This window comes from Diabrotica undecimpunctata, chromosome 1 (assembly GCF_040954645.1).
Source record: "Diabrotica undecimpunctata isolate CICGRU chromosome 1, icDiaUnde3, whole genome shotgun sequence".
Lineage (NCBI taxonomy): Eukaryota > Metazoa > Arthropoda > Insecta > Coleoptera > Chrysomelidae > Diabrotica > Diabrotica undecimpunctata.
Window position 1 is genome coordinate 188,667,458 of NC_092803.1, and position 13,202 is coordinate 188,680,659.

The window sequence follows — 13,202 nt, forward strand, 5'->3', positions numbered from 1 at the left end:
CAAACAAAATACGAATCAAGATAGAAAATATTAGATAGTTGCCAACACTACAAGCAAAAGAACACAGACCAAGACGATGTCCCCCGAAATACCAAAGATATTTAGCTGCAAGGTTTTGACATCTAAAAGCTCAACGGGAACGTCTCCCACGGATATTGATACCGGAGTCGCAGTGAACAAAATTATAAAAAACCAAAACGCATCGAAGAAAATTACGGACATTATCACACCATACAACACTACAACTAAGGTAAAATTCAATATGGCTGCCGCCAGTAGCTACGAGTAAAACAAGATAACAGAAACGCTGTAGGTTAATGAGTACATCAACAGCCATAAAGGCACTGCTCATAAATGAAGATCTCAAAAAAATTTAGTGAGAAATTACCAAGAGAATATCCACCCAATCAGAATCAAAAACATGAAGTCGAGACATGACACAAAACCTATCCTCATATTTATTGTATACGTGCTACAGAAGAAAAGGAGCCCTCAAGAGGTGACTACACAAAAAAACTTATAAATGACTTGTAAATTGAAACATTTAACAGATTAATAAAGCCATACAATGCTATAACTGTAAATCATATCAATTAAAACGTGAAGTATAAAAACTGTGAAGGACCTCATCCGGCTAACTATAGATACTGCATAAGAAACTCATATATGTAGACCAAAACATGGAACTATATAAAGAAATAGTCCACCAGAAAAATTAGGCAACAAATTGTATACAGAAGCCATACAAAGGATGACGACATTTATATAAATGTTGATGATGACTAAACTTGATTCTTTGGCATTCATATAATGTGACCAAGCCATCTAGCTCTTTGGGCTCGTATTTTTGCCGTAATTGATGGTTTTCCATACATACTCAATATTTTTTATATATAATTTAGTGACCCTATAGCTCTGTTTCCCTTCACTAATCTTTTATCTATCTCTTTTTCTTCTGTTCCCGTGTTCATTATGGTTACTCCTAAGTATCTAAATAATGACACTTTTTCAAAACTATTAACAGTCTCTGCTCCTTTCATTTTAATATATTTATTATTATTTGTTATGTCTCCTTTAATTTTTATTTCCGTTTTTGTTTGGTTTATTCATAACCCGTATCTTTTCGCTTCTTCTTCAAATTTCTGGAAAACTTTTTCTAAATGTTTTTTTATTCTCGCTAGTATCACTACATCATCCGCGTACGCTATGCACTGTTCCCTGCTATTGAAAATAGTCCTGTTGGTGCTCATATTTGATCTTCTTACGATTTGTTCTAACACTAGGTTGAATAAATTCGTTGATAGCTGATTCCCTTGTTTTAAACCTCTAGTCACTGTGAACTGTCTGGAAAAGCTTCCTTCCATTGTTAAACCATTTATCGTGTTCCTAAGCATTAGTCTTACTAGCCTTACAAGCTTTTCTGGTATTTCTAATGTTCTCGTGGCCTCATACAGCATCGTTCGATTTATGGAATCATATGCGTGTTTAAAATCGATAAATAGCATATGTAATCCTAAGTTTTGTTCATAGCTATTATTTTGTATTAATTTTAATATACTTATTTGATCAGTAGTTATTCTTCCTGATCTAAAACCTCCCTTGTATTCTCCAATCACTTTGTTATTATATTTTAATAATCTTTTCCTAATAATTTTTGCAAGTATTTTATAAATTACTTCTAATAATTATATGTCTCTATAGTTTTCGCACTCCATTTTGTCCCTTTTTTTGTGGATAGGACAAATAAGAGCGCTATTCCATTGATGGCATTTCTTCCTTTTGCCAAATTATTAATGTCAAGTGAAATATCCTTTCCTTTAACCTTTCGCCACCTACCTTAAAAATCTCAGCTGGGATACCACTTTCTCCTGCACTTTTGTTATTTTTTAGGTCTCTTATTATTTTTTCGACTTAATTCAAAGTTGATTCCTCGCACGTCCTTTGTTCATCTTCTTGCCAATTCTCATTTTCCTCGAGTTCCTCTTGTTGGTCTGTATTTAATAGATCTTCGGAATATTTCGCCCATCTGTTTAATTTTTCTGTTGTTTCTTTTAGAAGCAAACCTTCTTTGTTTCTGCAATACTGTGGATTAGTCTTTGTAGTTTCTCTGGATTGCAGATGGTGATATATTCATCGATTTCATCATACAATGACGACATTTATATAAATGTTGATGACGAAACTTACTGAAAGAATAAACAAACAGAAGGAGAAGCCCCAACCAGTAAAATTAGGTGGTTAATCAGGTAACGTTCCTTTCTGCCAGAGCTAGTCATGTAAAATCCTTCTAAAAGAAATGCTGGGACAAAACAAACATAAACAGTCAAGAAAAATATCTCCGGACCACCCTTTGAAAACATAAAGACGCAATCGCGTTATAAAGTCAATAATTCAGCAATATATTTCAAACAGATGTGTAAAAGTGGAAGCTCTGTTATGATGAGTCTGAATCTGAATATTATTATATAATGAGATTATGTATGTATATGTTGATTTTACTTGTCTACTGGATATTTATTTATCCCTCGCGCAATAGTTTATATATCTTCCAGTTTTCCTTTGTTCCTTATTTTCTGTGAAATTTTATCATTGTCTCTTTTCATTAAATTCTGCTTCTACAATTTTTTTGTCACGACTCTTAATCAAGTCAATAATTTTTGTCTTTAGCACGTTGGCGGAAAGTTATCTATTCCTGCTCTCGAGTAAGATCGAGGGGACAATATCGGACGCCACTGGACGGGGGATTGTGGATCGCTTAATTCCGGCAGCGACAACGCGGTGGTGCTGTGTCAACTGCGTCGTGCTCGCTGATTACTTATGTAAACATGATATCGGGGGGTAATTGGGCGTGCAATCAATGGAGTTTGCAGCCCTTTCGCGTTTAGCATCGCAAATGAACTGCAATCATACCACCTAAACTCATCCGTTGCTCGCTACATTCTCTCTTCATTAATTCACCCACCATTTGCCACTGTTTACTCGGAATTATCACCCGGGACTGATTTCCAGCCAGTCTCAAGAATATATTATGGTGATAAAATATGGTAACCAAGAAAACTCAATCAGACAGACTTTATAATGATATTTCGTCGACATATGGTTTCTTTGAACCGTTTAAGCTGTTCTGGCAACCAGAAGAATCGTTTAAACTCTATTATCAATAAAAAAACTACAAAAGAAAACATACTAGAAGTATTTAAACCATTCTTTTTTATTCAAATTTATTTTATCTATGGCATACATTGTTTAACATGTCTTTAACATATTTTTCAAGATATATTCTTGTTTATAATGTATACAGCTTTGTTCGATCAATTTACAAAGCAGGTTTCCATTTAATTTAGGCCATTTTTAAAAACGGTTTTTTGTATGAATCAACGGCCTAATATACCGACAAAATTCGTTGACTACGCAATTTATTCTTCCCTAACGCAAGTTAGGGAACAAAAAGAAATTATTCGGTGCCAAATTAATCGGCTGAATACCATATTCTGCTGATAGTATAATAATAGGATTTTGAGAAAGTTTTTAGCTGACAGCACTTGTTTGTTTACCTTATTTTATCGAAAACTTCAGGTGAACCAATGGTTGTGCATTATTGTACATATATATTTCCAAAATTCACTATTTGATGTTCCTCAGGTACCATTGCTGCGTTATCAGTATTTCTGAAAGAAAAAGAGGCGATCATTTGTTTCCTGACAACACTTCGACCAAGAGCAACTTTTGTTGGATTTGGTTGATCTTAAAACACAGATACAGTAAACTGTTGTTTTTTTTTCATATACAGTGCTATCGAAAAGTCTCCTCCCCTTTGTATCTTTTGAACGGTTATACTTATAATAGTGAAATTTGGAGGAAAGAAATAATCGGACGTAGGCTTCTCAACTAGTCATAACAGGTGACGTAAGAGTCATAGATGACGTTAAAGAGCAACAGTGACGGATAATTTTAAATAGTCATTTAATTAATAACGATTTAAGAAGAGGTTCTTATATGAAGTGTTCAAAATGTACTTTCTGACAATAATGCATCCTATTGCTAAACTCTAGTCGTACCCATCCAAATGTGTCGGGGGAAATTGGCCTACATTCTTCAACAATTAATTGTTTTAAATTGTCAATACTGTCGGGTGCTGTAGCGTAAATCTTAGATTTCAAGTATCCCCACAGAAAAAAGACCCACTGCAATTAAGGATGACCGATTCTGCAGTAAATTAAACTTTACTTCTCGTTTCGTTATTACTTGATGGGCCACTACATATTTTGATTTACCTCGTACTATTTCTTTGACTCCCATACTATTACCAAATAAGACTACTGCCAAAGATACATTTAATCTCCAAAGATGTTCAAACATCGCCTGTCTCGACGAAAAGCCGGTACCGCCTAGTGGACCGCTACGTGATCCCCTTAAGATCTCATCCGGTAGTGAATTTATTTCCTAGGCATGTATGATTTTTCGTCGGCAAAAAAAAATTCCGCGCCAAAACCAGGGCCAGAACCCAAAACGATTCAATCTGACCAATGGAAAAAAATTATAGAAGAAAGCTGACATTACCTTTAGAGAATCGACGATTTAACAAAACAAAATTTAATGCTTACATTATTCCAAAAGCAATTTAGTTATGCAGGGATGCATAGAAATTATTGCATTCTGAATTAAATAAAATTAAAAAAAAATGTAGGTCCTTTGGTTTAACTGTGCAACTGTAACTAGTCTTTTTAAAAGGTAATTAGGTAAGAAACGTAGCTACCAAACAGATACGCCCAGTTCCACCAACGCGATTTAAGTGAAAATTTGATCTTAAAAAATAATTTTCACCTAAGTCCGTTGAGTTTCGTTCCACCAACTAAAAATATTTACTTAAGTACAAATATTTTTGCTTAAGCTTAAGTCACCTACTATGACGACTTAAGCAAAAATTTTAACTTGGAGCATGCATTGAAATTCATCTTGTGTCATACATTGACACATAAGTAAGGTTAAATTTCTTCTGTTGATCGTCGATGTTAGGTTAACTCGCATTTTTTCGGTCCAATTTGATTTTTTATTTTTATATTTTTATTTAATCTATAGTACAGTATATCGTACTATCGTAGTATAGTAATCTATAGTATAAAAGTAGTATATAGTATATAATAGTTTATAGTGTATATATAGCGTACGTAGATGTTTTTGTGTTGATGATAGGATTTTTATTTTTATATATTTTTTTTGTTGTAAATTCCACCGAAGTGTATAGTTTATCGTGTATATTTAGAATATAGTGTGTACTATAGTTTAAACTATTATATTTATTTTACACTAGCTACAAAATAAAATATCAAAATACACAAGAACACAGGTCACCATTTCCATTTACAATAAATATTGAAACGACTTTGAATTAAAGACAGCATCAAAAATGACACAAATGTTCTTCCTTTTCTTCTTTTTTTGTTGTTTCTGCATTAATAACGAGTCAAAAATTTAAGAATTTTTAACAATTTTGCAAAGTTGGTATTTCTGAGAACTTAAGTTTTTTCTTGGTTAAGTTAAGTAAAAACTTGTATGGTGGAACCCAAATTACAACTAAGAAATTTTTTTGACTAAGCCAAACTTAGGTAAGATTTTACTTAGATCACGTTGGTGGAACCGGACGATAGTGAATTTTCATAGAAGTCTGCATAGTTTGAACTGAAACATAAGGTTTTCCAGATGGCAGTGTATAAATATCTAGAAGATCAGAAGAGCTATTTGAATTTTTTGAGATTTTTTAATTTTTATATCTCTAAATATGTTATTGTTAGTTTCTTATTTTTTTTTATAATTAATTGCGTTATTTAGTTATAACCAATATATACTAATATTATACACACAAAACTACTTCCGTATTTTGGATAGCATCTACTTGCTTATCATAAATAATATAGCGACGAAAACTCTTCTCGTCCCTAATTTATAACGATGTTCTCCGCCACTGTCAACCTGCAGATAAGACAAGATGGTCCTCCTTAATATTCATGAGTCGTCTTTATGCAAAACGTCTGCTGAATCGTTTCCTACTCAAGTAAAGATTGCTTCGAGAGCGTCTAGTAAACTAAACAATTCAAAACGAACTTGTTTTCGGGATGCCCTTTCTCATAGAAATGACTGAGATCATTTTTTGTTCAACGATAGGAAAGAAACCATGGAAATTGTTTATATATATATATATGTAACTTACCGTTACACGTCATTATAATTGACAGAGATCGAAGTTGACATAGTTGCCAAAGTATAAAAAAATGCTGAATCCATTTTAAATCAAATAGGTCACATAATTATTGCAAAAGTGGATTGTACAACAAAACAAGTTAATATTTAAAGTAAATAAATAGAAACAAAACAAGAGTTAAACAATAATCTTGTTCAAAACAATTTGAGCCGCTTGTATGCGTCGTATGACGATGTAAAATGGAACAAACAAAAACAACACTTTTTTCATCCATTAGTCAACACCGCAACTGTCAAATAAGTGTTACCAATTTATGCCAAAATATCACTTTCGTTCGATTACAGTTACAGTGTGTTCCGAACAAATGTTTTTCATAAAAACGCTTTATAACGCATTTATACAAATTAAATGAAACATATTATTGTGTATTTCTTTAAGTTAACATTAATAGAAATCTTTAAATATTATTTCTACGCGTATATAGTAAAATATGTCTAGTGGCTGTAATGCCAGTGTACTCGGCAAACTGATTCTAAAAAAGAACACACCTACCGCCTAAATATTTCGTGTTGGTATCATGTGACCTCACGGGCTATGACGCGGATAACGTGCAACGGTAAGTAAAATTAGATGAAGTATATTTATATATATATATATATATATATATATATATATATATATATATATATATATATAAATATATATATATGAATTCATTATATCTTTCTATTTTAAAAGTTACTACTTGCTGAATGTGTTAGTAAATGGCTATTTTTGTGTCTTAAAAAATTAGTAACCCGTTAATACAGAAAATAATATAATAATAATAAATAATATAATATAATATGCAGCCAAAAATATCTAAGTGACTTTTTACATACGAATAAATTGTAGAGATACGCGTTTAAACTCATTAATGACATTTAGTGACTTTTCCAGAATAATAACCACTGCTGAGTTTGATTTTACACTTCTATTTCTGTTATTGATATGCAGTTAGTGAGTGAACACGTATTATTTTGCAAAAAAAATACTCTTTGGTGAGGTTTCTTGGTAGATATTGTTATACCAAGTGATTGTTAAAGTTTAATATTTAAAGATATGAGTTCCCGATCCTTAAAACTGGTACAACTTGCCTTGAATGATGTATGTACCTACAATATTATTTATAACCTCACTTTTGATATAATAGAATTGGTCGTAACAGAAAAAGAAGGAGTATCAATTCTAGGATTCAATAAGGGACTATGAAAGTCCGTAACTTCATATTATAGCCCAGTAAACGATCTTTTTGGAGTGTAATTTTCAGCGTCACGACGGATTTGCTTGAAAACTTGGATTAAGATTCCTCTTACCCTTTACTTCATCATTTGACTTGTGCGGTTGCTTTTACTTGGGGGGTAAAAGTCACCTTCTCGGGGGGTAAAAATATACTTTTAAAATAAGTCATGGATAAATTGACTAATTCTAAGCAACTTTTGTTCTATAGCGTTTTTTAACTAAGTCAATTATTGAAAATGTGAAAATAATTATTTTTCAACAAAAAAAATACGTTTTCAGGCGTTTTTTCGCAAATAACTTAAAAAGTAAGTATTTTATCAAAAAAAAAACTATTCTTAGCAAAAATATAGCTTATCATTACACATTATCGCCGTATTTTATGTTCATTTACTGGGTTATAAATGATTTCACTGACTTAGGTAAAAACCTATTATTTGAAATATTATTTCTTCTGTTAATTTAGTTTCAAAAACAATAAGTAAAAAATATTTATAGGATGAATCTGACGACATCTCCGTTAAAGGTAAGAACCGGATTCAAACTTATATCTCAAAAAGTAGTAATGAGTCTATACGGTATAAAGAATTAACTAATATAAAAGAAACAAGCGAGATCTATAATTCTGTTTGGAATAATGAAGGGAATACACCTCTAAAGAAAATTTCTTCTTAATGTAGAAAAGCTTATCTCTCTAAATGGTCAAAAAATATTGAGAAGAAAAATAAGTTTAACTGTTTGCCCTAGAAAAAAAAAAGATATAAAGCCAGCAAAGGTCCAACAACCAGTAAACTGTTAATCTTGTAAATTTAAATGTCAAAAGACAGAAAGATTTCATTGGCAAATGTTTCAATTAATAAAAAGAGAAAGTGTAGCAGTGCATACCTTCTTATAATCAATGACAAGAAATATCGAGTCTGTCAGAATTATTTTCAAAAACTCCTAATATTAGTAACGGTCCAATCAATAAAGCCTTTGAAGATTCTAACGATGGTGTTTTTACTACAGAAGGTAGAAGTGGTAAAAAATCTCCTCATAATAAAAATAAACCAAAAGATGTGGCTTTCGTGAAAAAACACATCGGATTTATGTCTGCAACGCTTGACTTAAAGAGTGTTCTTCAAAAACCGTCTGGTGAAGAGTCTCTCTTATATTACTGTCGAAAACTCTGCCTTTATAATTTTACTGTTTATGAGTCACGGTTTCCAAATGAAACACTTATTGTATGCTAAGATCTGAGGTGAATGGTAGAAGAGGCACAAAACAACGCACTTTTAAAATTGTCTGAAAGATGAGAACGGTAACACAGTCAGATGGCTTGATATCAAGTCTTTGCGATATGAAATAGCCAATCCAGACAAAATAAAATTTTGCTACAGCTAGGCAGAGCCCTACATCGTACTGAACGTACGCAGAAGAGGTCGAAAAAATTGTAAGAAGGAAATTAAAAGAGCATAAAATCAATTGCTGTCTATTAGTAACCAGAAAAAGTTGAACTTAATGAAGTAAGTAAAAAATAAATTATACCAGAGGAACTGCATGGATGGTATGCATCTCTACCAACAGCCAATAATATACCAGATAAAATATCCGAGCCAGCCGTTGAGGACGACGAAGAAGAGGAACTTTTTTAATATTTTTTTTTATTATAACTTATTACGATGCATTATGTAATAAATATAATTATATATAATATATGTAATACATAATTATTACCCAAAACTCATTATTGTTGTTTATCTAAAAAATCACTAACTGATATTATTGCACAAAATACGTAGCAGAGTATCTTCAAAGTATTAGTAGAACTGTAACTTCAGATTAATAAGTCTTAAAGCAGTAAATATACCTTAAACCAGTTCGTGATAGAAATTTTTAAAAAACCTTATTTATAGTGTTAAAGATAAGTTAAAGATAAAATATTTAACTTCAAATATCTCCATAACAATAAAATGTTAGTTAGTGACTTCTCGCTGGTTTATGACGATATGAAATGTTCGTATAAATTTCCGCAGTCAGGTAAACGAAAATTAATAACTTCTCGTGAAGAACTGCGTTGAGAATTTAAGACTCGACATTTCGTCTCCCATTTTGGAGCCATTATCAAGAAGGATATGGTTCCGTTCGAGTTTTGGTCTCAATATGTCTACTCCCCTCACTCGTGACGTACCAGTATCTTGTTCTCCAGAAATACGAGAACCGTCAAACGGCACTTAGGCCTCAATCTGCCTACTCCTCAGTGTCGAGTGACTCGATACTTTAACTTCAGTCTTAAGTCTTTAATCATTCTTCCAATTTTGGTCTTAAAATCTTTATAGCTTTTATAAGGTCTTAGTGAAAAGTATTCATCGTCAGTTACTTTTTCAGTTGTAGCATAAACCTGCACAATCTTTATTCTGGTTTGTAAATTGTGAACAAGAACAAGTATAGAGAATTACCAGACAAAGAGAAGAGAAGAAAAGAAAATACACAGAATGAAGAAACGAAACCACTTAAAAAAGGAACTTCAATATATAGAAAACCTCAACAGAGAGAAAGAATTCAGAACATTCTATAAGAAAGTTAACATCAACAGAAAAGAATTTAAGGCAAACACAAATCAATGTAGAAGTTTAAATGGCGATCTCTTAACAACAAGAACAGACGTACTAAACCGATGGACGGAATATTTTAACCAGATACTTAATATAGAGGAAGAAGAAAACCCGGAAGGCGAAAGCTGCGAGGTAAGCGGAGCAGACGAGAGGGAGGAGGATCCACCAACGATCCTGGAAGTTAAAGACGCTGTAAACAAACTAGCCAGAAACAAATCACCCGGAATAGATAATCTCCCAGCGGAATTATATAAAGAAGGTGGCCACGATATCATAATAGCCCTACAGCAGCTTATAAAAGAAATATGGATACAGAAGTCCCTTCCCAATGATTGGAATATTGGAATACTTTGCACCATACACAAAAAGGGTGATATCTTTGAATGCTCTAACTATCGAGGAATTACGCTCCTAAATGCAGCGTATAAAATATTCTCCAATATACTATGCCATCGTATGGCACCATATGCAGAGCGAATAATAGGACAATACCAGGCTGGTTTCAGAGGTGGTAAATCAACAATTCATCAGATTTCAACCCTAAGACAAATTCTAGAGAAAACACTGGAATACGGTGTAGACACGCACCACATATTTATAGACTACAAGGCAGCCTACGACTCTGTAAATAGAAGAGAATTGTTTAGAGCAATGATAGACCTAGGAGTACCAAATCAGTTGGTAAGTTTAACCAAACTAACCCTTGAAAAAGTTGAATGCAAAGTACGAATCCAGGGGGAACTCTCTGAACCTTTTAAAACAAATAACGGGCTACGTCAGGGAGACCCACTCTCCTGTATACTATTCAATCTAGCTTTGGAAAAAGTAATACGTACGTCACAAATCACAACTACCGGTTCAATATATAACAAATCTGTGCAAATCTTAGCATATGCTGATGATATCAATATTGTTGGGAGAACGGAAAACGCAGCACGAGAGGCGTACGTAGCATTAAAGGAAGCGGCTACAAAAATGGGTTTAATAATAAACACCAACAAAACAAAATACATGAAAATAGGTACGCAACCACAAACACTACGGCCACTTGTTATAGAAAATGACGTCATCGAAGCAGTTAACGAATTTGTATACCTGGGAACGCTCGTCAATACTGAAAATGACACTACCGCAGAGATAAACCGCAGAATTTGCACGGCTAATAGATGCTATTTTGGGCTTAATCTCCTTTTTAAATCTACAGTTATATCAAGAAATACAAAAGTAAAACTCTACAAAACAATAATACGCCCAGTCCTAACATATGGTTCAGAAACCTGGACTTTAACAAAAAGTAATGAAAACATGTTAGGATGTTTCGAAAGAAAAATACTAAGGCGCATCTATGGAGCGGTAAATGAAAATGGTGTCTGGAGAAGACGATACAACTTCGAACTCTATAGGATATACCAGGAACCAGATATCGTAAAACACATAAAGATAGGACGTCTAAGGTGGGTAGGCCATGTTATGCGGATGGAGCAAACCGACCCAGCTAGAAAAACGCTCCTTGATAGACCTATTGGTCAAAGAAGAAGAGGAAGACCCAGAACAAGATTCCTAGATAACATCGATGAAGACATGAGAAATATGGAAATACGTGCTTGGCGGAGGAAGGCGATGGATAGGGACGACTGGAGAAAAATTCTTGGGGAGGCTAGGACCCACACAGGGTTGTAAAGCCAAAATGATGATGATGATGATGTAAATTGTGAATTTATTTTTAAGATCATGTATATAATCTTGTCCGAGACAGTATTAATTATTATTTGAATTTGATTCCCTCATCTTGTTTAAAGAAACTACTTCCTCGTATACATGCTCTTTCTTGCGCCTAAAGTAGAACATATTATCTGAATGTAAATCAACATACCTTCTCCTCTTCTTTTAACTTTTGATAGTCCCATTATGTCCCCATGTTCATATTTCCATGTACTTTCCATGTTTTTCCCCATATTTTTTCTTACCGTTTTCCATACTTACTTTACTTTATCGTGTCCGGACATGTGATTCATAAAATTTCGGCCCAGTATCGGGCTACGTCGGTTCCATCTTTGTTGGCGAGCCACAAATCTTCGAGGATACATCGATGAGGACAGTTTCTGCATGTAAGAAGATGTTCCATATTCTGTGTTTCTCCACAGTCACAGTTCACATCATCTTGGTCGATTTTTCCCCATCTTGCCATGTTTGATTTTACTGGAGCGACCCCCGTTCTTATCCTATTCATAGTTTTCCACATTTTAAAGTCTAGGAATTGACCGGTCCATTGAACCTGGGGAAGAGGAAAATACTCAGGAGGTTCATCCTGCAGTATTCCAAGGAAGCTTTTCCTAAACTTTAGTCGCTTTCGTGGTGTTCGAGCTTTGTATAGGGCATGCGCTCGTCCGCGATCTGTTTAATTTTCTCTATCTGCTCTGCAACGCCTCTGCGCCTTTGCGTCTTTGCGCCTTTGCGCCTCTGCAAAATCCGCTGCTTTATATAGATTTGAGAGTGGCGTTGGTTTCATGCACCCCGTTACTATCCTGCATGTCTCATTTAGCACGGTATCAACTTGTTGGGTGTGGGCAGATCTGCTCCAAACGGGGCACGCATATTCAGCAGTTGAGAAACACAGTGTCTGTGTCGTTGTTCTTGAAACGCCAGGACCTGCGCCTCATTTACTTCCCGTTAGCTTTTTGAGTATGCTGTTCCTAGTTGTTACTTTCCCTCTCGTTTTTATGCAATGTTGTCTGTAGGTGAGAAACCGGTCCAGAGTTACTCCAAAATATATAGGTTGGTTTGTGTGTTCTAATGTATTAAGTACTATTTTTTACGTAATTTGGAGTTTTCGCTTGGCTTCCTTTGCGCGAAGGTAGAAATCACAGACTTGGGTTTTAGAGGGATTGGGTCTCAGGGAATTCTGCAGGTAGTACGCTGTCATTGATTTGAGGCAGTTTCGAGTTTCTCCTCCACTTCTTCAAAACTATTTCCTTGAGCACATATTGCAAGATCGTCAGCATAGAGGAAGTGCTTGGTTTCGGTCGGCGTAGGTTGGTCGTTTGTGTATATATTAAAGAGCATTGGTGCTAAAACACTTCCCTGTAGGAGGCCATTTTTTTGAATTCTCCACCTACTTACTTTACCCTCCA